This window comes from Molothrus ater, chromosome 4 (assembly GCF_012460135.2).
Source record: "Molothrus ater isolate BHLD 08-10-18 breed brown headed cowbird chromosome 4, BPBGC_Mater_1.1, whole genome shotgun sequence".
NCBI classification, from domain to species: domain Eukaryota; kingdom Metazoa; phylum Chordata; class Aves; order Passeriformes; family Icteridae; genus Molothrus; species Molothrus ater.
This window is the reverse complement of record NC_050481.2, coordinates 69167698-69195392: the sequence shown is the minus strand read 5'-3', so window position 1 is coordinate 69195392 and position 27695 is coordinate 69167698. Positions and strand designations below refer to the sequence as shown.

The 27695-nt window shown below is 41.9% G+C and overlaps 1 protein-coding gene across 1 annotated transcript in view; it reads right to left on the bottom strand.

The window, feature by feature from the left end:
- Nucleotides 1–27695, bottom strand: part of LOC118685845 (uncharacterized) — a 77481-nt gene that overhangs the window by 26592 nt on the left and 23194 nt on the right. The window lies entirely within an intron of this gene.

Genomic DNA, 27695 nt, shown 5'->3' with positions numbered 1-27695 from the left:
AGGGTTTGGGGGAGTCTTGTATTTTCAGGGACTCCCGTGGCAGGAAGGAATGATGAATCTGACTCCATGTTCTCAGAAGGCCCATTTATTATTTTATGATACTATATTATATTAAAGAATACTAAACTATACTAAAGAATACAGAAAGGATAGTTACAGAAAGCTGAAAAGATAATAATGAAAACTCCTGACTCTTTCCAGAGTCCCAACACAGCTTGGCCCTGATTGGCCAAAGAGTGAAAACAACTCACAGCAGAATCCAATGGAACAATCACCTGTGGGTGAACAATCTCCAAACACATTCCACATGAGCACAACACAGGAGAAGCAAATGAGATAAGAATTGTTTCCCTTTTTCTCTGAGGCTTCTCAGCTTCCCAGGAGAAGAATCCTGGGCAAAGGGATTTTTCAGAAAATGTGAATGCCACAACACCCAGCTCTCCAAACACTGCAAGGCTTGAGTGAGGAGGGTTTGAGGGACATGAACAGCTTTCAGCTGCTGGTGGGTGAGCTGCAGCCCAGAGCCTCCCATGAGGAGGTGATGTGAGGATGAACCAAGGAGAGGATAATGAAGCAAAAGGCACTGACCACAGGATGCTAATATGAACGGCTGCCACGGTGAGTGCTCCACACTGCCCCTTCCTGGGGCTGTCCTCACCACTGACTCTGAAGCTTTGGTGAGAAAAAAAGCACTTTTTAAAAATTATTGTGCTTGCTCTGAGTGTAAAACGTTTGGAGATTCAATGAATCAAAGGCAAAGAATTCAGCTTATCCCAGACATGGAGATCTCAATCCTTCAGAGAGATGAAACAGCACTAATGCTGAGTGGCTGTGTGCACTTCCAGTAATTACTAAAGAATAAAGTCTGATATCAGTGGTATAGAAATGTTAGGTTATGTAAAGCTTGCCTTGAATGAAGGGAATTTTGGGGAGAGAAGGATGTGCATTCATGGCTTCATTTTCATTTGAAAAGTATTACTACTGGTAATGTAAATATGCTGTCTCTTCATTAAATAAAATAAAAAACGTGCCATTTCCCTGGAAGGCCTTAACAAACCCCTACTTTTCCCTGTCAAACCTGGCCATTCTCCAGTTCTGTGATTCTGAGTTTAAATCAGGGGACTTGAACTCTGGATTCTTTTTCTTGCCTTATATAAAAACCCTTCTATTTTTCCTTGACTGAATCATTAAATCTGTAAAAATCTAGAAAAAAACGTCCTGGCTCTGGATGCCATGAAACACTGACAAGTCTGCCAGTTTCCAAAGGTGCTCAGTGCCAACAAAATGATTGAAATCAGTAAAGCCTGAAGATATTCATAACCCAGTAAAGACAACATGTGCCCAAAACCTGAGGCAGTCACAGATAGCAGGGAAATGTGAAAATGGATTCCTACACATCCAATGCACCCTTGAGTAAAGTGAACCAGGAGAGGTTTAGATTGAGTACTGGGGAACATTTCTTCACAGAAAAAGTTTTAAAGCCCTGGCACAGAGTGTCCAAGGGTGTGGTGGAGTTCCTATCCCTGGAGGGATTTAAAAGCCATGTGGATGTGGCACATGGGTGTCACAGTCACATTTTCTGAAAAAAAATCCTCTTTGCCCAGGATTCTTCTCCTGGGAAGCTGAGAAGCCTCAGAGAAAAAGGGAAACAATTCTCATCTCATTTGCTTCTCCTGTGTTTTGCTGCTTTGGAATGGGTTTGGAGATTGTTTATCCAACAGGTGGTTGTTTGATAGATTTCATGTGAATTGTTTTGACTTAATGACCAATCACAGGCAGGCTGTGTCAGGACTTCGGAGAGAGTCACGAGTTTTTCATTAGTATCTTGTTAGGCCTTCTGTAAGTATCTTTTCTCTATTCTTTATTATAGTTTTAGTACAGTTTTCTTTAATATCATATCATATCATATAATATCATATACTATAATAATAAAATAAATTAGCCTTCCAAGAACATGGAGTCAGATTCATCATTTCCTTCCCTCATCTGGGGACCCCAAAAATACCACACCTGGGGACAGGAGTTAGGGGTGGCCTTAGCAGTGCTGGGGGAATGGTTGAACTGGATGATCCTAGAGGGTTTTTCCAACCTAAATGATTCTGTGATTCTACAGAGGAGAAAGGGCTGAATTGGAAGAGGTTTCCTAATAGATGATTAATTCAGTATCTACCCAAAATATCACCAATATTGTAGGTATCTTTTCATTACTGCAAATATTTGGCACTCTGGCAAGCTCCTTTCAAGCACTTTTAATTCTCTTTGCATCCTCTGCATCTGAGGATCATCTCCACCTTCTGCATGGAGAATCAAGGTTTTAAAAGGTGAGACTGTGAGCCAGAAATAGATTTGGGCTGTCTGACATCTGCCTTCCTCATGGGACTGGAATAATAGATCAGCATCAGGGAGGGATTCCTTGCTGCTGCTTTATTTGTGCTTCTGCAGAGGTTTTTCTGCTGTCACTCAGCAGTGCTCAGGCATAAATTCCTCTCTGTGCCATTGCCAAGACAGGAGCCTCTCGACACTTGGGGGTGTGAAAGTGGTGAGTGCAGTTTATTTGAGTGCATGGCAGGGGGCCAGGCAGGTGGGTGGTTTGGCTGGAGCCAGAAGCTGCCAAACACACAGGGTGAGATATCTTGGGAGGAAAATAGCTCTGAATCCTTCCTGTGCCAGGCTGATCCTCTTGGTTAAAGGTAGAAGATGAGCAGGGACATAAAATGATATTTAAGATCCATTCCACCAAAGCCATTCTGTGATTAAAGATGAAATTTTAAACCATCTTTCCCCACTCCCAATACACAAAAATGCATGGTTTGGCTGGAGCCAGAAGCTGCCAAACACACAGGGTGAGATGTCTTGAGAGGAAAATAGCTCTGAATCCTTCCTGTGCCAGGCTGATCCTCTTGGTTAAAGGTAGATGTTCCTGCTCATAGCAGGGACATAAAATGATATTTAAGGTCCATTCCACCAAAGCTGTTCTGTGATTAAAGATGAAATTTTAAACCATCTTTCCCCACCCCAACAGATGCAGAAAAATTGAGAACTTTTCCACTACTGTTTCTTGCAAGAAAGAGAAATCCCGTAGCAGGATGGAATTTCATTCTTTCTTTAATTCCTCTGATAGTGAGATTTAGTCATTCCCTTAGGACACAAGGGATGCTTTCTGAAGATGCCCATTGCAGTCATTAGAGACTTTCTTATTTTCTCTTCTTCACATTGCAAGGAGAAGTAGAGAAGATGTCCAGATTGCCATAAAATCTCAGTGGTTTGAATTTTTTTAAAGAAAGTAATATAAGAAAAATAGTGATTAAAAAAAACCCTACAACAACAAGAAAACCTGCAACAAGAGAACAAAAAAAAAAGGGCAAAAAGCAGGTCTCCTGAATGAGTTACAAATTCAAAATGCTCAAAAGTGAGAGGGGAAATGACTCACCCCAAGGTCACACAACAGCTTGGGAGCAACAGCAGTGAAAAAATGCAAAAATCCCAGTTCATTGCCTTAGAGAGAGGGACCCCCAGCATTCCTGGGAATCTCTGGAAGCAGCTGGGCAATGAAAGTGACTCTCCCTGCCTGTTTCCTTGGAGATGGAGAGCAATGTTTGCAGCAGCAAGCCTGAGAGAAGTTTCCTCCTTGTAAAGGGAGCCAGGTATCATCCTGCCTTCAGCCTGCTGGGAATCATGTAATCCAAAAACCTGTAGCGCACAAAAAGATCTTAAAACTCAATGTGTGGGACATGGGGATAGGGAGAGAGGTTATTTCAGGGCAGGATGTAGGAAATCCAAACCTAAAGCTGACTTTTCCTTCAAAGCCTGTGCTTCCAAGCTGCAGGGAATGAGGTACATTGAATATGCAGGAGCCTGGAGAAGGAAGGAGGTTGCCAAGTTACGTAATGCAGTTGGATGTTCTTGCTCTGACTGCTGACCTGGATCAAATCTGCTGCCAACTTGCTCGTGCAGAAGTCAGCAGCTGGTTCCTGTACTGGCCTGGGACACACTCTGTTCATAACATGCATTTTCCAGTGCAAAACTGTAACTGCCATATTTTCTTGAAAAATCCCTTTGCCAGGATTTCTTCTCCTAGGAAGCTGAGAAGACTTAGAGAAAAAGAAGATTAATATTATCTCAGTGCTTCTCCCTGTTTTGCTGCTTTGGAATGTGGTTGGAGATTTTTTTTATCCAACAGGTGGTTGTTTGATTGGTTTCATGTAAGTTGTTTTTACTTAATGAGCAATCACTGTCCAGCTGAGTAGGGACTCTGAGGAGTCAGTCACGAGTTTTAAATTAGTATCTTGTTGAGCCTTCTGTCTGTATCCTTTCTCTATTCCTTAGTATAGTTTTAGTATAGTATTATTTAATATAATATATAACATAAAATAAAAAATTAGCCTTTTAAGAACATAGAGTCGGATTCTCGATCCTTCCTTCATCCTGGGGACCCAGCAAACACCACAGAAAACCTACCAGAGAACTCAGAGGAAAAACATCCTTCTACAGATTATATATGCAGAGCTATCCACTAGAGCTAAAAATACTCCTTCTCATGCACCTCCGTGTAGTTTCGTGACTTTTGGCATTTTGTGCAAGTGTCTGTGCTTGTTCCAGGGTGTTCTGTGGAGGAGTTTGTGACTCCTGAGGTGCAGGAGTGGCAGGGAGGGATGTGAGACTTTGCTGGGTGGGTGAAGGCGCTGCCAGACGCCCGCGCCGGGACATGGGCTGCGAGCACAGCCCCCTCTGCCAGCACCCCCTCTGCAGAGATGCCTCCCCAGCTCCAGGGGGCTGTGCCCATGCACTCAGAAAAGCTTTTATAAAGCTTTTTTTATTGCCTGACAGATTTGTGTTGTGTGCTGGCATCACTCTGCACTAAGGCAGCTCAGATTTGTGGCTCAGCCCGAGAGCAGCCTCCCAGTTTATCTGAGCTGTTGGGTAACGGGACCTGACTCTTTTACAGGCAGCACCTTTTGGCTCTTTCATTTTGATCTAATTTTTATTTATTTATTTCCTTTATCATAGAATCTTATCGTTTTAAGGAATTATAAAATGGTTTGAATTGGAAGGGGCCACAAAACTCATCTCATTCTAATTCCCTGCCTTGGGTAGGGACACCTTCCACTGTCCCAGGGTGCTCCAAGCCCCATCCAACCTGACCTTGGACACTTCCAGGGACCCAGGGGCAGCCACAGCTTCTCTGGGCACCCTGTGCCAGGACCTCCCCACCCTCACAGGGAAAGAATTTTTTCCCAATATCCCACCTAACTCTGCCTTCTGTGGATTATAAGCCATTCCCCCTTGTCCCACCCCTCCATCCCTTGTCCCAAGTCCCTCTCCAACTCTCTTGGACCCTGTTTAGGTGCCAAAAGGCCAAATTAATTATTTTCTATTAATTTTCATTTGCAAGAATAGCTGTTTGTGAAGTCACTATACTGGCAGGCTGGTCTGATTCTTCTCTGGTGTGAAATACTCATGCTTTGAAATGCTGGAAATCTGTGACTTCTCCACCTTCCCACTATCTCCACAACTCAATTTCTTTCAGTCACCTCAGCTGTAGCAGCAACACTGTTCTAACATCTTTGCATTGAAGTCAAAGTCATTACTCATGCTTGCAGGCAGTCATAACAACCCCAAAGAATCATTGTTGTAGATCAAAGGGCAAATGAATTTATGACAGCCAATTAAGGCACAATTAATAATTAAATGGTGATGTGAATCCTTAACATGAATATTGTTTTTTTTTCTAGCAAGAATGCTGGCATCTGACTCCACATCTCAGTCGAGTCTGTGGCTAAGTATTAAATAACACAGCACACCAACAGAGTGGTGTCACTCCAACAGAGTTAATGAAATATTACACTGGAATCTGCTCCATGTTGCTCAGCTTCCAAATAAAGCACAGAGATTTTAAGAGAATACATTTGATGAGAAAAATAAGTAACATATTTATGCCTTGCTTTCAGTTTTGCTGCAGGCCCTGTCTCTGCAGAGATCTCTCTGCTGGATGGTTTGCCATAAACTTGCTAAAGGGTCATAAATTAAACAAAGAAAGAAAAAAGAGGCAAAGTAAGAAGCTGCAATATGGTTAGATTTCCCTTCCTCAAGCTTTTAAGTGAGGAAGGGAGATCTGCTCCATCCCTGGGATTGTCCAAGGCCAGGTTGGATGGTTGGAGCAACCTGGGAGAGTGGAAGGTGTCCCTGCCCATGGCAAAGGCTGGAAAAAGATGATTTTTAATGTCCTTCCTACCCAAATTATTCTGTGACAGATCCAAGACAGAAACTGCAGGTGGATTTCTGGCTCTCACAGGAGAGGGAGGAAGATAAACTGGGTTATAAAGCACAGCAAAGCTCCTGCAGCCCCAAGGGAAATGTGAGCATTCCTGATGCTGTAGTTGGTCCCTGGACACCGATGAGTACAGAAGGCCCCAAAAAGGGATTTGGGCAGCATCCTGAGCTGTTCTCATGGGAGGTGTAGTGGTTGACCCTGGCTGGACACCAGGCACCCACCAAAGCCACTCTGCCACTACCCTGCACAGCTGGACAGGGGAGAGAAAATCTAACAAAGGGTTCATGGGTGAAGATAAGCACAGAGGGAGATCCCCCACCAAACACCATCATGGGCAAAGCAAATTCAACTTCTGCACTGACCAGGGGGCTGCAGGGCTGCTCCTCCTGGAACTGGCTCCACGGACATTGCAGCAGGTTCCCACAGCAGCCACCCCTGTATCCCCCTCACCACCAAAACCTGGCCATGCAAAGCCCATCCAGCTGAGAAACACCTACCAGGGACAGGGGTTTGGTTGTTTATTCTTCCCCAAAGCCTCACAGTTCAGAGGATCTGCTGTTATTTTATTATTCCTTCTCTACCCCCTGTTATTTTTTTAACAGCTTCCTCTTTAAATTTTTTTAAAATAACAGTTTCTCTTCATGCAACCAGTATGAAAACAGTTTCCTACCTCTACCCATGTGGTTAGGAAACCCTTATTTAAAATGCTTTCTCTCTCCCCACCTCCTTCCTGTACAAGAACAACCCAAACAAATAAAAGAGAGATTTTTTTTTCTTTTTGAAAGTTGGCAGCAGTTTTCAGAGCTCCCACTGTCATTTCTTTAAGATCTTCAACTTGTTTGTTTAAATGTTCATGTCTTTAGGCCTTTCTTCCTGCTTTTATTGCTGGAAACCATGAGAGCTGCTATTTGTTCCAGAAAATAGATTTATTATTTCTTCTCTACCCCAACTATGACTTTCCTTCCATTTAAAGTAAAAAACTCAATTTAGTCTTCCAATATGCACTTTATCTCCTGTGACTTAGAGCCCCAAGCTGTGAAACAGCACATCTTTGGTGGGTTGTGACAATTGAAAATCAAGAGTAGAAGGCACTCTATAAAATTTAGGTGATGCATGCCCCAACCAGCTGCAATCTCATCAGTTCCAGGGTATGGCCCGATGATGGGAGGCAATAACAAAATGTTATAAAAACAAGGATAAATATGCATTTTGCATTACACCATATCAAACCTTGTCAGAAGGGAGCTGGCTGGGGAATTCACAGATGATAGCAGTTATGTGGTGGGTATTTGAAATTTTAATGAGGCTTTCTCGGGTTTGGGGAGATGCATTTTCTGGAAGCACAGGCTGGGTGGGGGTTTGGGAGCCTGGCTGGGGAGTGTGAGAGGGGTCACTACCACTGCCTCAGGCTGAATGTGCCACTGTGCCAGCACAAGCCCAAAGTGACACCCTGGGAGAGCAGGGAGCAGAGCACAAAGGGGTTGGGAAAAGGGGCACCTTAACTCACAGATGTGCACAAGACCCGAGGTCATTTGTCCAAATGAAAACTTTACCCAAGGAGTACATTTATTTAGTGAAAAAATACTCCCATCAAATGCAATTTTTCTTACTTTCCCCCAAGAAAAGGCTCAATAAAGAGTAAGGACAGAAAAATCCAGGAGACTCTGAGAAGGTGAATGCCCAGGATTACTTCTTTCTATGACATTTCAACAGATAAGGAGGAGGAACTTGAATCCAGCCTCCCCACACCTCACAGCAGAGTTCCAGACTCTCTGTGTGTTCTAAAGAAGGCAGAGGGTTGTTTTGTATTTGTCACCAAAAATGCATTTAGAAAACTTCATTTCTGTTCTACATCAGCCTGGAAAACACATTTTGAAACCTGAATTTTCCATGAAACACAGTTCTGGACTTCTTGCTATTCTGCTTCAGAGATCAGCATCTAAAATGGAGCAGTGGTCTTTTGATTGCCTTCAGAGACCTGGTTCATCTGTATGTGTAAAAAGGTAATTCAGGTCATTCAGTTGTAAATAGAAAGATGATTTCTGGCAAGCACTGAAATGCATGTAGGAATTTATTTATTTTCCACACTGAAGGAAGTTCTCCCTGCTAACCAATCCTGCCCTGAACACCATCATAGCTAGTGGCTGCCAACCATGCTGTTCCTTTGAGATACAATAAAGAGGAGCACAAAGAAGGATTGGTGATAAGGAAACCTGGGTAGAAAAAAGGCTTCTGTGCTGATTGCATTTAAAGATTTCTCAATTCAAAGCAAAACTGTTAAAAACTCACAATAAGAGAAATTCTGCTTTTAATGAAAGCTTAGTGGTGCACAACTTTGACAAAGAGCATATGGCAGACAATCTGAAATATTTCAGGATCCCTATGAGTGTGTAGTACTACAGATTGTGATCTCAGAGCTTTGGAAGTTACAATGGCTCCTGATAGTCCTTAGATTTTACTTATTATTCTTTTCTATGTGAATTATTTTAAGATAAAACCTCACCTTAGAGAATAAACTTATATTTTCCACCTGTTAGTTCTGGGGCAGCCTGGGCACTGTTATAATTTATAATTTTACAGTTCTGTGACTGTTTCCATGGCTAGAGGGGATCAGTGAGAGAGGGAAATTGATAGAATATGAGGATGTTTAAATTGGGCCTCTGCAGGAGAGTTTCAGGGAAATGTCCTGGTCTGCCAGCATTTTCTCCACACATTGAACAGCAAAAAGGATGAATCAAACATCTTTTCCACCTGTCACAGATGCAGATAACCAGGCATGAGGCAGCAGGAACTTAAGCAGAGATGTGAACAAAACAAAAAAAAAAAAATAGTGATTCAGTCCAATCCATGACTCCAGACTCACCAGGATCTTCCCCATAAATAACCATGATGTTGTTTTCATTTCTTTTTCTGGAGTTCGACTCCACTCCCACAGTCCTACATGTCTATTTCCCACAGTGTCTCAGTGGAAAAAAATCTGCTTTTAATGGGGAGCAAACTGGTAGATCCCAGCAGCCCCAGCTGCAATCAATTCAAGCTACCCAATGAGGAGACAGTGATGCAAGGAACAGAATTCAGCCACTCCCATCCAGGAGAGCAGTGATACCTCAGTAGGGTCTGAACAGGGTGAGGAAGAAGAAGATCTGTGTGCTTCTTTCTTTTTATCTATTCATTTTCACTAGAAAAATATTGTATTGAAATTCTGTTTGCCTTGCCTGCACCCAAAGCACACATGGGTAAGGGGCTGTTTTCTGTCTCATATCTGCTGCTATAAAATTTATAAATGACTCCACTATTTCAGCATTTTCTCCCTCTGCATTTTGATCCCTGAATCTGAGGAAATTAGGACCTTATGGCTGTAAATATCAGCAACTGCTGTTGATTTTTCTCCCTCTAAAATATGTCTTAAACCTCAAAACAGGCCACATGCAGTAGGCAAGTATAGTTTCAAAACAGCCTGGCTGAGGCAACCATTCAGTACTATCCTATAAGTGAATCCCTCTCTTAAAAGTAAATAAAACTGCATTAAGGCTGGGGAGAAGGAAGAAGAGCTTAAGTTAAGAAGGATTTTAAAGCTGTTTCTTCTTTGAAGTAGTTTTATTGCAAATCATCTCATGGTGTAAAACTCAGCATTAAAACTCATGTCTTCTTCCCAGATCATCAGTGTGGGGTTCACCCAGACTTTGTGGAATCCAAAAGCAGACTTTGTACATCACTGAAGTATTGCCACGGGGTGGGCAGCTTCATAATCCATGGATGGTGTCAGCTGATTCTCTCAGGTCAGGCTGCAGGAGAGGTTTGAAAAATCATTAAATTTAGAGTGAGCTGTGTCATATTGGTTCCCATCATGGACTGGCTTTGGAGAAGCTGCTGCACCATGTTTTTGGAGGCCTGGTGTTACTCGACCATGAAAATACTTTAAAAATACACAGGGTGGGCCAAATGTTTCACCCTATAGAACTGGTCTTACACGACTTAGTGTTTTAGGTTGGAAATGGGGGTGTGTATTCTATTCCCATCTGTCAGGTGTGGGGCAGTTCTCTGCTGCTCATTGGGCAGTTTTCTTTATCTCTTCCACACCCAATCCTCTCTCCAGGAGATCTCTGCTCTTCATGGGCCATTCATTATTAATTCTCTCCTGTCCATGGCCAGTGAGTGTCCCTGCATGGCTGATCCAATTCCATCATCCCATGGGGAGATGCTCCAGCCCAGGGGAGGAGCCAAGCATTCCTACCTGGATCCAATCTGAGGTTTGGGACAGCCCAGCAGCCTTTGCCCAGTGCATTGCCAGAGGAGCAGCTTCTGCTGCCCTGCATTGCCAGAGGGAGCCCAGGCCCATCTCCAGCAGCCCTGGAGCTGCAGAGGAAAACTCCCCCCTTGTGCAGGATCCCTGCTCCAGCAGAGCCACAGCTGGCACTGCAGGAGGGCTGAGCCCCCATGGGATGGGGCTGTGCCACCCCCTGACACACAGGGGAGCAGGGACTGCTCTGACTCTGCCAGTGGTTTGGTTTTGTTTGTACTATTGCATTTCTATTTTTAATTTTCCTAGTAAAGAATTGTTATTCCTACTCTCATATCTTTGCCTGAGAGCCCTTTAATTTAAAAATTATAATAATTCAGAGGGAGGGGGTTTACATTTTCTATTTCAAGGGAGGCTCCTGCCTTCTTAGCAGACACGAGGCTTTTCAAACCAAGACACTTAGCAACGCAGCAGTGGCCACAGAGCATTCCAGAAATCCCCAGCTGCAGAAAAACCATGGAAAAATGGTCTTTCCATTAGCAAGGCCACCTTTAGGGCTGGTGGCAGTGCCAGGACCTGAGTGCCGAAATCCCGAGTGCCATTTCCTCTTCCGAGCAAGTGCAATGAATCCTCACCAATTCTTCATCAAAAGTGGAGCTTTAATTGAATTTCTCTGCTCGTTCCCAGCAGGATGATGGTTTGCAATTGTCCTGTCGCTGCATGCCTGACTGCAGCCTTGCTTTATCTCACACACTGTGATTATGAAAACTGGCTGTACAGTGAATCATGCTGTGATTTACTTTGAAGAGGTCAGCTTAAAAAAATTCCCTTAGAGGAATTTTATTAGATGCAAACAGCACCAGGACTGAATTAAAATGCAGCCTCAGTAGTCTTATATCCATTTCATCAATATCATTATATTCCTCCCTCTGTTTCACTGTTATAAACTGATTGGAGGTGTTTTTTTCTTTAAAGTGGACGGGTCAAAAGAAGTTGTCTACAAACACAGGGTCAACTGTGCTCCACTGAAAATTATAATAAATAGCTGCAAAGCCTCAGTTACACTCTGTGATGAGTGGATAGAGGGTGTAATGGAAGGGCAGATGTGGAAAGTATCATTTAGTAATCACTCAGCCCAGAGGTTTGCTGCGTTTTTACCAACAGGCATGAAATGATGAGGCCACTGGATAATGAAATGACCATTTCCCTCTTCATCTGAGGCAGATCTTCCTAAAGCCTGTGTCTGTGCATGTCCTCCTTGGCTAAATAGAATAAATCATAAGCACTGATGTAATACACAATACAGAATTAGTGTTCAGTGCTCCACTGGCACCTGATTTCATTACCCACCTTCTGCTTGAGGGCAAGGCCCTGAACTAGAACCCTTGGATCTGTCCTGTGGAGTCTGTGAAGGCTGTGAGATCCTTGTAGAGAAAGAAATTCTTCCCTGTCAGGGTGGGGAGGCCCTGGCACAGGGTGCCCAGAGAAGCTGTGGCTGCCCCTGGATCCCTGGAAGTGTCCCAAGGCCAGGTTGGATGGGACTTGGAGCAGCCTGGGACAGTGGAAGGTGTCCCTGGGAGTGGGACTGGGTGATCTTAGGGGTCCCTTCCAACTCCAAACCAATATTCCATAAATATTTGTGTTTGATTTGAATGTAGTAGAGGAATCCCTCTCTCATGTCCAGAGTAGGCAGGAAAGATGATTATTTTTTTGTGTTACCTAATAGGAGAGGAATAAAGGATGCAAAAAATAGTTCAGCAGGTTTGCCAGTAAATTTGTTTTTCTGTACCAGGAATGGATGCCTTTTACCAATCTACACATGCTCTTAATGACACAATTTCCTTTATTATAACTAAGGACACTGCAGAGCTATTAAAATGACAAAAACTTTGCTGCAGTTCTGCCTGGATTGCCATCTTTAATCACATCACTCCAAAATAGTTTATGGAAATCCAAGATTGGCTTGGAGCATGCATTAATCTCTCCTTCCCAAGGTGGAGATGGGCAGAGGAAATGCAACATTTCCTGGTGTGGCAGAGCACTCTGACAACCTGCCCATGAATCTGGCAGTGGTAATGGACACATCTAGCAGGAGGGCAGAATTAGGGAGAATTTTGAGGATTGGTGCATTTCTGCTCTGGAAGAAGTAGTAGTAATATTGTATTCAGTGAGTAAATGTTGGAATTCAGGACATCCCTCTGGCTGTCCTGGATTGCTCAAACCCCTGCCAGGGGGCTCAGAGACCTTGGCACAGAGCCCAGGACAGCTGTGACTTTGATTATGACCCCTGGAAAAAGTTACCAACCTCATATGAGGATCTGCAGGTCACAAAAGTCTAAGTAGAATAATAATTAGTTTGTCATGGGGTGAAAAATAGGTTTTTGGAGTTTTTAGAATGGGGGTTCAGGAGGCAACATGGAGGAATCTGGGCATGTCCAGCCTTTCTCCTTCTTCTTCTTGGCCTCCATCTTCTGCTGTGATGGTGGCACTTTTGGATTGGTTTAAGATAGAAGCTCACTGTCTAACATAGGTGATAGGTATTGGAAGTTATGGTAAATATTGTACAGGTAGTTTTTAGTATAAAAAGATAACACCGCCCTGAGGGTGGCCAGTGTGCCTCAACCCGCCCTGCTGAATGGACCTCAGCAGGCCAGAGAAAGAATTTTATAGATAAGAAACAATAAACAACCTTGAGAATGAGAACTGAAGAGTTCTGACTCCTTCTTTGACCACCAGGCTGGGAAAAGAACCTTTCTAACACATCTCGGGGTGACTCTGAGCAGCCTAAGTCCCAAGAAGTAAATATTTCACACACAGGCATTGGGGCGTAGCTCTACACGTACATGACAAGGATTGTACATAGTCCTGTGCCACCAACATGCAGAAAATACTTGGGTATCTGCTAAAATTATAACAAGAACTTTCTGCCAACATACAGAAAATACTTAGGTATCTGCTAAAACGATAAAAAGAAACAAAGACGTTTAAAAGAATATAAAAATAATTGTATTTTTTTTTTAATTCTACCTGTTCCTGTTTCTTGAATTATCCATGTTACAAGCTCTTCAGGAAACACTATCTGTATCTATAGCTTAATATTTTCTATGGCTCATTAGCCAACTTTTGACTGTAATGATTCTTTATTCAAAGAGCCAGTGGTGCTCAAAGACATCATGTTATATGCCTAAAATCACTTTTTAGATGACTGTGAGTTGCAAAATTAAGCTTCTAATGAGGTTGTTATAAATTTCTAAGTTGATTTTCAAAATTCTGCCACTACAGTTGTCTGTGAGAATGGGAATTGTTGAAAAGAAAATACCATAGTGATTTAAAAGCACTTAAAATTAAAATATTCATGCAATCTTTCCCTGATACTGGCCCAATTTAGAATGAAGAGGCCCCAGCTCTCAATTTTTTTTATTTTACACTGCCTAAGCTGATGTAATTCAAGGTATATGATTAATTGATTTTAGCTGTGTGAAAACCTGCACTAAACCACAGCTTTATGTCAGAAAGGCAGCACTAAAAGTCAGGGAAACATTGTCATTTGAATCCCTCTGAAGATATAATTGTATATCATCTGCATAAAATTAAAAGCAGGTGCACTCTCAGGCAACAAAGAGGTAACACTGAAAAATTCAGTAAAACACAAGTCTGAGATACACAGAGCGCTTCCAGAAGATAATTAATCATCCTGGGACACCATAAAGACAAATTAAATGGAGTTCCTGATATAGCATGTTGGGAAAGTTCATTTGTAAATTTTCCTGAATGACTTAAAAAACTATGAACTGCCAGGAGTGGAGGTGATGGATCAAAAAAGATGCTACAGGAAACTGGGGGTGAGGAGAGGAATTGCCCCTGTTTGAATGAAAACCCAAAGGTCTGTGCTTCATTCCCTGGGAAGCATCCAGAGGATGCCAGCCCCCGGTACTGGCACCTGTTCCAGCTGTGGGGAGAAATTTAGGATTAATGCCTAAACAAAAAGGGTCCAGCTCTTGCCCTCACACTTGCCCTGACAGTTCCTTACCTCTCTATTCTTCTTTTCATTTTCCAACTCATTATTCCCTTTCTTGACCCAAAGTCCATTCCTATCAAGGGGAATTTTTCCAGCAATGAGTTTGAGTTTATGTCCTAATTTATCCATTCTCCAGAAAGTGAGTCAGGACCTATCTGACTGCTGTAAAAGCAGCATTCAGAAATGTTCCTTTAGACTCAGAATGGTTGTTCAGTTCTTGTTTTGAACTGAACTCTGTAGAATCAGGTATTTGCCCAGTGTTCAGCTCTGCACCTATATTCTTACATGCACAATAGTATACAATTGCTATTTTCCATCTCTTATTTAACATCCTCCTATGAGACATCATTGATTTTTAAATTTCATTTTTTTTAAGAGAACTATCATTTCTCAAGAAATCTTATTTTTCTCTTTGCAGTCATTGGTTTTTCAAACAGAACAAAAAGCACACCAGTATTTTTGACTATTGTCTTCTTTATTTTTCCCCATCTTTCTTTTCCCCGTGGCTTTTACTGGATAATGGGGAAGGAAAATGAAAACCTGAGCACATATTATTTGTTCAATAAACAAAATGAGAGTTCCAAAAAAATTATGATCATTTCTTTTTCAATCATCCCCACTTTGATATTTCAGACACCTATTCAGGGAAGAAGAATACCATGTCTCATTCAGCAAAAGAAAAAAGATACCCCTTAAATCTAAATAAATAGTGCACAAACACGTCATGAGCTGAAATGGGTTCACTTAAATTAGTATTGAACAATTCCAGACAAGAAATAATGATGCAAGAAATTCAGTGTGATTTGCAAATTATTTGAGAACAGGAAAAGAGCAGCCAAATACACGGGATAACTGATTAATTGTAATTAGAATGTGGGTCCCTGGTCATGCATAGCAAATTTCCCACTGATTTGATTTCACTGAAAATAGGGTTTGGTCCCTGTTAATGAAATCTCTCCTCAAGTCAATTGATTTTTACTTCTCCTAAGGAAAATATTTGGTTCAGTTCAGCAATAAAAACTGTCCCCATTACCTAAAAATCTTCATAAAAATAGCACATTACTTCTGTAAAAAGTGAGAAAAAGAGATGTTTTTACAGGACCTGTTGCTGTCTGACAAAAGTATTTGGATTTTTGGTAGCACAACACTGCATGGCATTGCAGCAGCAAATGCCCCAAATAAATTCATATTGATGGGAAATAAAAGTTTTAGATCAACATACTCCAAGGTGTGTATTTATAACAATCTCTTTCTCCATTAGAGCAGCAAACCAGCAGCAGCAGTGGATTTTTCAAGAAAATCCATATTTTTTCTACATGGCTTGGTAGGTGGATCAGCTGCCAGAGCAGGTGATCTTCAGTGTGGCAATTGTAAAGAAGTAGTAAAGAAAAGAAACTAACCTGAATGTACCAAAATGGCTCCAAAATTCAGACGTTTCCTCACAAATTATCGAATTCAGAGGTATTTTCACCTTATTTTCCTCACTGCTGAATAAGTAATGCAAGAGTTTTGCCAGGAATCTTGGGGTGCACGAGGTCCAATGAGACTCACAGGTCGGAGAGAAGGAATATTGGAAATTGCTCATGTTAAATCTGAGATTAAAAATTACTTTTTGCTTTCTAACTGTGAGCAAACAGAAATTAAATAAGCAGAAACAAACCAAAGGAAATACTGCTTGGTTGAAAGCAGTAAGTTACTCATTTTCCAGCTTTAAAAATGAAAGTTTTTTTGTAACAAATTGGAGACAGAATATTTCCTCAATTTTGAATCAAGGAATTAACAACCTGAAGATACATTATTTGTCCAAATGTTATGAGATAATTGTTGAATTATTCAGAAATCATCAAGGAATCATCATTAGGAGGCTGACACAGTTTAACCTGGTGATTTGCAGAGGCAAAGAGGCAGAACCCAGAACTGGGGCACTTTGAGTTCTCACAAGAAGCACAAAAAGGGGAAAAATGCATTAAAAACCCAAATTTTCTCAGAGAATTTGGGAGAGGCAAAAGATTGTGTGGCTAAAAGAGAAGTGCACTGAAGCAATATAGTGCAAAGAACAATATTGCAGAGCTCTGATGAGTGTCACAGACAGTCAGGCTTGTAGTAAATAAATGTTATTAGGCTGCCACAATTACAGCATCTTCCTGTTTTCAGGCTGGTTGAGCCATCTGGCATGGGCATCCAGAGAAAAGTTATGCAATTATTAAAACAAGCTAAATTAAATTATCTTAAATTAATCACAGTGTAGGAAAATAACTGGCCAGAAGCATTGAATCACAGTTGTTTTGAACATTATGACCTATTTTTCTGTTTTTCCTGGGCTTTCTCTAATTATGAGATAACATGTTCTCTTTGAAACCAGTGGCAAAAGTCCAGCTGAGTGAAAAGAAAGATGTGCACAGGGTAATATCTCCCTTGTACTCTACCAGTGTGACATGCACAATAAACAGCACGCACCTAATGAGGGGCACAGATGAGGATTTTTATTTCTCTGTTTAGGATGTGAAGATATCACATTGCAGCAAATTGTTTCCCAAGCATTTTTGGGAAGATCCAAAAGACTTTTGTTCCCCTGAAGTTCTTCAAAGGGTTCATAACTAGGTGGTTTTTACTTAGATGTTTCCAAGATAATTGTTTAAATGCTTTATTTGCCACAAATTTAGGGGGTTTGTTACAAATTCAGCCAATGTTTTGGTGACAATGTGCTTAAAAAACAGTGTAAAATATGACTAAGTGAAAATGGCTTGGCTTAAAGTGCTGAAGAAATTGGGAAGGCGTTCAAATAACTCTTATTCCCAGAGCTGCTGGGAATAAGAGCAGCTGAGAGGGAGAATCCCAAGAAGGAGATTCCTGAAGAATTTCATTCTGAATTTACCAAACCTGCTTGCTGGGACAAGGAGGGAGAAGCCAGCATCTTGCTGCTGCTTTCTCAGGGGCAGCCTGGCTCCAGGTTTAGGGACAGGTTTGTGTCTTGGCTCCAGGTTTAGGGAGATGTTTGTGTCCTGGCTCCAGGTTTAGGGACAGGTTTGTGTCCTGGCTCCAGGTTTAGGGACATGTTTGTGTCCTGGCTCCAGGTTTAGGGAGATGTTTGTGTCCTGGCTCCAGGTTTAGGGACAGGTTTGTGTCCTGGCTCCAGGTTTAGGGACATGTTCATGTCCTGCTGATCCAGGTTAGGGAGATGCTCATGTCCTGGCTCCAGGTTTATGGAGATGCTCATGTCCTGCTGATCCAGGTTTAGGGAGATGTTTGTGTCCTGGCTCCAGGTTTAGGGAGATGTTTGTGTCCTGGCTCCAGGTTTAGGGAGATGCTCATGTCCTGCTGATCTAGGTTTAGGGAGATGTTTGTGTCCTGGCTCCAGGTTTAGGGACATGTTCGTGTCCTGGCTCCAGGTTTATGGAGATGCTCATGTCCTGGCTCCAGGTTTATGGAGATGCTCATGTCCTGCTGATCCAGGTTAGGGAGATGCTCATGTCCTGCTGATCCAGGTTTAGGGAGATGTTTGTGTCCTGGCTCCAGGTTTAGGGAGATGTTTGTGTCCTGGCTCCAGGTTTAGGGAGATGCTCATGTCCTGCTGATCTAGGTTTAGGGAGATGTTTGTGTCCTGGCTCCAGGTTTAGGGACATGTTCGTGTCCTGGCTCCAGGTTTATGGAGATGCTCATGTCCTGGCTCCAGGTTTATGGAGATGCTCATGTCCTGCTGATCCAGGTTAGGGAGATGCTCATGTCCTGCTGATCCAGGTTTAGGGAGATGTTTGTGTCCTGGCTCCAGGTTTAGGGAGATGCTCATGTCCTGGCACCAGGTTTAGGGAGAAGTTCATGTCCTGCTGATCTAGGTTTAGGGAGATGTTTGTGTCCTGGCTCCAGGTTTAGGGAGATGTTTGTGTCCTGGCTCCAGGTTTAGGGAGATGTTCGTGTCCTGGCTCCAGGTTTATGGAGATGCTCATGTCCTGGCTCCAGGTTTATGGAGATGCTCATGTCCTGCTGATCCAGGTTAGGGAGATGCTCATGTCCTGCTGATCCAGGTTTAGGGAGATGTTTGTGTCCTGGCTCCAGGTTTAGGGAGATGTTTGTGTCCTGGCTCCAGGTTTAGGGAGAAGTTCATGTCCTGCTGATCCAGGTTAGGGAGATGCTCATGTCCTGCTGATCCAGGTTTAGGGAGATGCTTTCTGTAAAGTTCTGTTTAAATAGCAAGCCTAAACTTGCTGTTCATCACCTACCTAACAAAATTAAATTGCAGAGGTGTAACAGTTGCAGAGAAACCCAGCTGTGATACACATGACTTGGACCACTATGAAGTGAAACGTTAGAGGGGATTCTATAGCTGTAATTAGATTTCAAGCATAAGGAGCTGCAATTTTACGAATTCCTTCCCCTTCCAAATTGCAGAAAAACCCTTTGGAGTAAAGCTGATTATCAACATACCAGTCTACAGAAATGAAAATTAATAAATTACTCGCCCAAAACGACAGAAGCCTTTACAATAGGAATCCTATCTGTAATAGCATTGTTATTACCATCATAATTGCTACAATAATTTTTCTTTTACAATCTCATAAGTCTGTTTCTCATATGGGCATTTAATTCAGATTCTCTTTCAATTAAATATCATTCTTCTTATGTCTAGGCCTCAGTAGATTTGCCTAAAATATTTTCTTTTGTAAGTTAAGTTCTCCCTTTCTGAGCATGTAATTGATCCATGGCTATCTGTTCGGGAGAGGGATTAGGAGTCTGGAGGTGTGATCTTCCTTGGCCTTCTCATTTGGTATTTGTGAACTTTAGCAAAGCACCACAAAAAAAGGACAACAACAATAAAAAATAGGCAGTACATTGGCCTTCACATTCCTTCTTTGAGTCACTGAGTTTTGCAAAAGGCATGGACTAAATGTAAACCCAACTAATTTTTTTTTTCCACAAACAAGGTTTCAGATCTTCAGCTGGAAGTCCCTAGAAGTGCTAATTATTTTTATTCCAGCATCTCTGTATAAACAATCCTGCTGAACAATCAAACACTGCAGCCTTTTATTATATTTTTTTTTAATCTGGTTTGCTCCACTAGGATTAAAGTTATTCTAAAATACACATGAAAGACAGCAGTTATTAGCAAAAGCCTTGGAGATTCCTCTTGACAGCGAGGAGCAGAGGGTTAAAGTCAGCTATTTGGAAATGCCTGCCTCAAAAACACCCACCAGACACTCAAGTTGCCTGGGTGTGTGTACCAGGGTTAGCCATCTGCATTTGTCAGCTAATAAACCCCTGCACAAATTCCTGATTTATATTCATACCTCGAGGTTTGGACACACAAAAAGCGGCAAGGGCAAATCCCTGGGAACAATTTCATTTGCCTTACTTGGAAAATGTGGATCTGTCAGTGTATTTTGAGAAAGAGCCCATCTTTCTCTTTCCTCCTGAGTGATTAATGCTGTAAGGACCAAGTTAGACAGGAAGCACAGGGAAAACAGGTGAACATTTAAAAGGGGGCAAGAGAGAGAGAGAGGAGTTCCCATCAGATGATTAATCAGACAAATGGGTTATTTGGAGAGAACTGTTTGCATGCAGCTGAGTTTTCTAAGATGTAATGAAGTAATTGCATTATGAAAATAATCAGCTGCTCTGCATTCTGATCATTAGATGCTGATGATATAATTGTGGTATAATGAAAAGCAGTCTGGTGATTATTCCATAGAGAAGTTCTCTGCAGATAATATTCAAATTTATTTTGGCATCTTTTCAAAGGAGCTGGAAGTACAATATAAACAGCTGGATGGTGAGGTAATGTTGTTAGAACTTCTGAAATATGTCCCCTTTTAAAACTATAATCTTGAAAAAGTTCTTTGAGCTTATCTGCATAATGCCAACTGAACTTGTTTGTGTTTTATGGCAGCTCATTAAATAACTTTGTTCTCTATTTCCATTGGGAACCAGCAGTTGTTTTTTGGGTTTTTTTTCCCCTCTGAATAATTGATTAGAAAACATCCTGAAGCCATACAGAATCAATTCTCTTATATCCTGAATTATATTTTACCACTTACTCTCTTCTTCTGATACACTGTGATAAATCCCAACATCATGTATGACAGGTGACTGATATTTATGGTCCTTTGCAGGGTACAACACCAGTCTGATCTTCCTCCAGATGTAGTTTCACTGCTGTTTGAAAGCCAGGACACTGGATTTTCTCAAGTTAATCATTGATCTCCAAATCAGGCACCTGATATCTAAATTGGGATTGCCTTCCCAATTTTTTGACACAAGTCAAGCCATTGGGCTTTGATGGGACAAACAGCTCTAAGCAGAAATCTGCTTTCTTGCTGAATATCTGGCAAGTTGTGAGGAAATTAATCTCCTGGCCAAATAAGAAATCCAAGTTATTTTGCTGTCTTGTTAAAAGCTGTGTATTTTTCTGCTATCACCACTGTATTTGAATGCACCTTGAACAGTAAAATGTAGTTTTATGCTCTGCTGGCTATATTGCTTGCAGGGAAATGTCTGGGCTACAGCATCGGCCAATCTTTGACTGGTAACAAGCTCTTTGTTTTCTACTCACAGTTTCTTCATTATCCTTCCCCAGACAAATGTGTAACTGCAGCCCTGTGTGATGGGGAATAGTGGTGAGAAAGCAGAGTTGAACATCCTGCTACTCAGTAAGACCCATTAGCTTCCCTTTGTTATAAAAAAGCATTTCCAACCTCAGAATTTCCCAGCTGATTTAAATCCCCTCCCTGCCTTTCTATCCATGATACACATGGCTGTTTTTTGAATTTGTTCTCTAATGCAAAGAGAAAAAAATTGCCAATTCAGTGTGGTGTGAAGCCAGCCAAGTCTAGTAGCAGGAATGGGTGGAAAGGGAAATAGTGAATGTCGAACAGGGGATCCTGAGATCTTGACCTCAAATATCCTCCTGCTGTATTGAAAATATGCTAAATACAAAGTTCTTGAATTGAGGTTATCTTGAGCTCTTAAAGAACATTTTTTTTGGTAGTTACAGCCTTGCATAGCCAAGCCTGCACTGTCTGGGAGGTCACTGTACTCTCTGGGTCACTTTGTACTTGTTCCACTTAGACCTGTTGTAAAACCAGAGTAATCAAATGATTGTAGCTCTTAATGCACAAAAACAGCTTCATCTTCTCTCATTCTCAGGGCTGCAAAAATATGTTTACAACTTCACTAACACACCTGTGATGTGCTGAATCAAGTGACAAGGCTGGAATAAAATGCTCTGTTTCATTTGATGATGTTTTAACAGGGGAAGTAGAAGCCCACACCTCTCATTGACTCTAATTAGAACAGCACATAATTGGCAGGGCTGAAAGTAAAGCATTAAAAAAGCCCACAGATGTTTATTGTTGTCTCAGAAATCCAAAAGAAGGGGGGAAAAAAGGCAGGACCAGAACTTGAAAGGGATCTGTAAGCTTTTGAAAGGTGCTTAGTTGTTTAATTCCAAATTGATTTAGTAAAACTTAAGCACCTGTACCTTAAAGCTGTACATATATATATATTTCTCATATATATAATGAGACAATAACTCAATTTTAGACCTTTAGAGCCAGAATTCCATTTCCTGCTTTAACTGCTAAGAGTCACTGCCAGGTGGAAAGAGGTAGAAAAAGCCAACAGGACAGAAAAATATTGCTGTGCTCCAGCCTTTGCATTTCAGCCAACCCAGGGAACTTTGGAGTCTAAATGCACTAAAGCTGGAGTTGATATATCTTAGTCTATTGGCCTGTGGAGTTGATTGCTGACTTGCTTTTCCTGACTTTCCTGCAGCAAGGGTCTCCAAATGGCATTGTTACTCTAAAGTGCTGTAACAAGGAGTAACGACCGTGACTCCCTCCTCATTACCTTTCTTCACAGGGAGCTGGATTTTTCATGTAACTGTAAGGTAAGTTTCTCAGATGTTGCTTTTTCAGTGCTCTTTATTTTACTGCAGTAATCAAAGAGAAAAATCATGTCTTTGACATGTTATGTGAATCCGACAGAGAAATGCCTGAGGGAGACTTTGGGAATTGCTGGCTGTGTATTCTACTGGCAGCAGACGGGAAGGATGGGGATGATTCCTGCACTTTTGATGGGTTGTGCTGTCTCCAGATATTGCAGAATCATTGAGGCTGTAGAACTTCCACCTGGAACTCGTAAAAATGTTGAGGGCAAGCAGCATTTCTGTCTAAAATTTACCACATTGAAGCACGTACTGAATTAACTTCTTTTGTTTCCTCTTTAAATGCTGCCAAGGAGAAAATCGCTGGATATACCTACAGGGTTTTGTTTTTTTCCTCAGTACCACCCTCCAGTCTAGGACACAAATGGAAGCTCTGGATATGTGGGTCTTGTGGATAAAAAGAATAACTTTTTGTAGCTTTTCAATGGTGTATAAATGGATTTATTAAATAGGATGAAATAAAAGACAATTTCATTACTTTGACTGAGTATTGACATCACCTTTGCATTGAACAGCAGAAGGAAATCTCTGAACGTCCAAGAGACACAGTCAGATGAATCATGGATCCAAATGTGGTGGGAGAAAAGTCCTGGGAAATGTCAGAGCTGCTGGCAGGATGTGATAAACACAGGTTATACCTCTGTCACTGACTACACCTACGAGAAGGGTCCTCAGAGAAACTATAGCAGAACATCTCTATTTTAAGTATTTTGAGACCAGAGCTCTGCTAACAGCTATGCTTGGCTATATTATTATTATATGCACTCCTGGGGCAGCACAGCTGATAATATTAAAAAGAATAGTCAAAAATATTAAAAGTTCAAAACTTACACATCAGCCAAGCTATTTTCTGCTTCCTCCCGTGCCCATTGTGCTAAGCAAATCACAGGTATAGTTAAATAAAGAAATCCTACCCATTCTTACTCCTAATTCACACAGTTTAAACATTCTGCAGAGCAGGGTGTTGGTAACAGATGGATTGTTACAGTGTGTGCCATGAATACCTAGGAAGAATGGAAAGTATTTTGTATCAATATTGTGATTGGGAAGTAAAAATCCTTGTGAACACTCATTCCTGTGAGTAAGCAGAATAGTCTGGTGGTGTAAACTGGTGGAGTGGTGGGGAACAAGAAAATAATCATCCCCTGTAATGGAATAGCTTCCTCCAACAAATCCCTTCCCATAGGCAGGCAATTCTGATTTGTAAATAGCACACAAGCTAAATTAAGGGAAATATTAATGGCTCACAGATCAAAACTTTAGAGAGGAAATTTTAGCACTTGCTGTACTTTTGCAGCCAGTTTAAATAAGGTGTTGGGGGAAGTTTTGAATGACCTTAAATGAAGATAATTTAAGGGAAGCCCTTGCAGCTCAGACTGATCTTTCTCATAATGCATCATACATGTCCTTGTTCTCTGCCATAATGTTATCATTTCCTCTGGTAATTATAGCCAACTTCTGTGTAGTGGGACTCCCTATCTACAAAGCCTCATGTTTCACATCTCACTTTATGCTCTCCTGCTGAAAGCAGTTTTCTGCTGCAACTGGCTTATCATTGCATGTCCCACCCCTACTGAACATGGTGAGTTATGGCCCATTTCCTCCTTTCCCCTGTCCTGATTGAAAAGCAACCAATTTTGACTGCTTCTAATACACGCATTGCTCAGAGCTGAAACATTTTGGTCTTTGCTGACCACTTTCATTGAGCCCAAGAGTTGTGACCAGTGGCAGAGTCCAGCTGGAGGCCTGTAGGTAGTTGTGTGCCCCAGGGGCCACTGCTGGGTTTAGTCCTGTTCTTATTATTCAGCAGTGAGCTGGATGAAGGGACAGTGTCCCCTGAACACGTTTGCTGATGGTACAGAGCTGGAAGGAGTGGCTGATCCATCTGGAGGCTGTGGTGCCATTCAGCAGGACCTTGGACAGGTTGGAGACTCAGATAAAGAGAAACCCAGTGAATCTCAAAAAAGGCAAATGCAGGGTCCTGCACTTGGGGAAGAATAACCCTGAGCATCAGAAATCCTTCCCTGTGAGGGTGGTGAGGCCTGGCACGGGGTGCCCAGAGGAGCTGTGGCTGCTCCTGGATCCCTGGCAGTGCCCAAGGCCAGGTCAGACAGGGCTTGGAGCAGTTTGGGCTAGAGGAAAGTGTCCCTGCTCATGGCAGGGGGATTGGAAGTGGATGATCTTCAAGGTCCCTTCCAAGGTCCCAAACCATTCTAGAATTCTGTGATATGTAAAGAACTGAGAAAATGTCCAACAAACATCTGGTACTTTTTCATTTTTATTACCAGTGGAATGTTATCCAAAAAGTAATTGGTGCTTGATTCCTTTGTTAGGATAAAAAAAGTCCTGAATTTTAGCAAAGCTCTGAAATTCAAATGCAAATGTGGGGCCCTGTACTTGGGGAGAACAACCTCAGGCACCAGCTCAAGCTGGGGGTGACCTGATGGAGCAGCTCTGGGGAGAAGGACATGGGGTTGTGATGGACAAGAAGTGTCCATGACAAGGCCAACAGGATCCTAGGATTTATTAGAGAATTCCCAGGAGGTTAAGGGAGGTGATCCTGCCCCTCTGCTCAGCCACATTCCAGATTCCACACCTGAAATGCTATGTGCAGTTCTGGGCTCCTCAGGGCAGGAGGGACCTGGAGCTTCTGGAGATGGTCCAGTCGAGGCTACAGTGAAGAAGAGGGGACTGGAGCATTTCCCTAACAGTGGAAGGCTCAGGGAGCTGGGGCTGCTCAGCCACAAGAAGAGACAGCTGAAAAGGGATTTATCCATGCATATAAATATCATAACGGTGGGTGTCAAGAGGAAGGGGCCAGACTCTTTTCTGTGATGCTCAGCAACAGGACCATGGGCAGTGGGCACAAAGTGAAGCACGGGAAGTTCCACCTAAATATGAGGAAAATCATTTTATCCTGTGAGAGTGACAGCACTGGAGCACACTGCCTGGAGAGATTGTGGAGTCTTTTTCTTTGGAGCTATTCAAAACCTGTTTGAGTGGAGTGGTTGGACTGAATGATCTTAGAGGTTCCTTCCAACCCCAACCATTCTGCAATTCTCTAAAAAATTCCATTCCCATCAATGAAGCCAGGATTTGTCTGCAGCTGTTTATTTGGAAAAGTGGGCTAGGTTTGTGCTTGGAGGCTTTGCTATGTCCTTCCAAGAAGCTGATAACCTTTCCACAAATGCCTTCCCTGAAAGGAAACAATCAGCAGAATGAGAATTTAAATGAGTTGAAGCAGAAAATTAATCAACCAGGAGGCGTTAATGGATTAACTCCTTTCCAGGCAATGTCCCTTCCAGCATCTTTCCACCTTCCCAAGGACAGGGTGAGCAGGACAAGTGTCTCCTAGCCTGGAGATGTGCCTAGCAAAGCCTGGCTCAGCTGGTCAGGGAAGAATGCCCAGTCTTCTGAACCATTTGCTGAACAAACAATCATTTATTCTCCAATTAATCAGGTCTCTTAGGCAAATGCTGAACTGACCCCTAATACTTCTCTCTCTGACTTCTGAAACAAAGTACTGAGAAGCCCGAGTTACTTGGGGCTTTTCTTTTTTTATTATGCATATTATTTTATTTAATATTATTTTATTATTTGATTTTCAAAGAAGGCAAATGATTGCATTATACAAAAGAGTATCTGACTCACCCTGAAAACTATCTTTAATGTTTTTGCAAACCCCAGGATTGCTAATGTTTAAATCAACAAGAAACAAAATTAGTTCCATCACTCTTTTTATCAGGAACTCAGCGACTAAAAAACAAAATCTCTCAGTAAAATTGCTTCCCACTCCTAAATCCTGTGCTGTGTCACAATTTAAATAATTCAAAATTCCCACAAAGTCCCTCTATTCCAGAAGGAGGTAATCTATCAGCTTTTTTCATTGTTTGCAGGTTAAATATTCACTAATGGTTTATTAGCACATATATTGTAGATGATCAGCTTTGATTAATGTCTAAATGCCACAAAGTTTCGCATATTCAATAAATATTTTCAGTACTCCCTTATTGCTTTATCAACATAAATTACAATAACTGTCTAATAATTGTAAATCAATACAAACCCTGCAGTAAATCATTCTGAAGCAGAGAGCTGTTAAAAAGGGAAATGACAGAATCATTTAGGTTGGAAAAGCCCTCTAAGATCATCAAGTCCAACAGCACTGCCCAGGTCACCACTAAACCACATCCCCAAGTGCCACATATGTGGTTTTTAACCACCCCCAGGGATGTTTCAGTGCTGCCATAATTTTCCTGTTCCCTTCCTATCTAATGCAATGCCAATCTGAACTTCCCTTTCATTCCTTTTTATACTTTCATTACTAATTTTTACTTCTTTTTTCCCCTGAACCCTCAGCAAGTGGGACAATATATTGGTTAAATCACCTTATATGAACATAATTTTTTACCTTGCCTCAATTCACTGAGATTAGGAATGTGGGGCATTTGGGGTTTTTTTGCTATGGGCTGAAGATGCCAAATGTGATTCTTGAGGTCTTGTGGTTATTTTTACTTTGCCTCTGCTTACCTCCTGATTCCTCTTCTATTTAAATATTTTACTGCACCTTGTGTATGCACTGAATCCAACACTCCTTTGTGCATAAACCTTGGAGAGAGTGAATCACAGAGCCTTGGTTTCAGCAGAGTGGGACTGCTGAGAATCACAGGATGGTTTGGGTTGGAAGGGACCTTAAAAATGATCTCATTCCAACCCCCAACACCTTCCACTATCCCAGGGTGCTCTAAGCCCTGTCCAACCTGGCCTTGGACACTTCCAGGGATGGGACAGCCACAGCTTTTCTTGGCAATTTAGAGATAGAGCAATCCTGTCTAGATTTAGTTTGTAAGATGTTTTCTGCTGGCTGTTCCCCTGGGTATCCTCCACGGCAGTGGAGAGAGGGAAGTCTTCCTAAATAGCAGTTCCCAAAGTGGTTCTCTGAAGCAGGCAGGATACATCTTCCTCCACAAGTGACAAAAAAGGAGTGACTAACTTTGATTCCACACCTACCTTTTGGATGGCTGAAGTTAAGGAGGGTGAATCATGCTGCTGCTGCTGCTGCACTGGTTTCCCTCCTCTTTACAGAACAAAGGCTTTATTGTTGCTTCTATCTTTATGCAGTCCTTGCCCCAAAATCTCTCCTAGTTTTACAGTCTTGGAAAGACCTGTTTTACAGAGTCACGCTGTTGAGCTGAAATCACAGGCTGGAGTCTCGGTATGAGGAAAACAA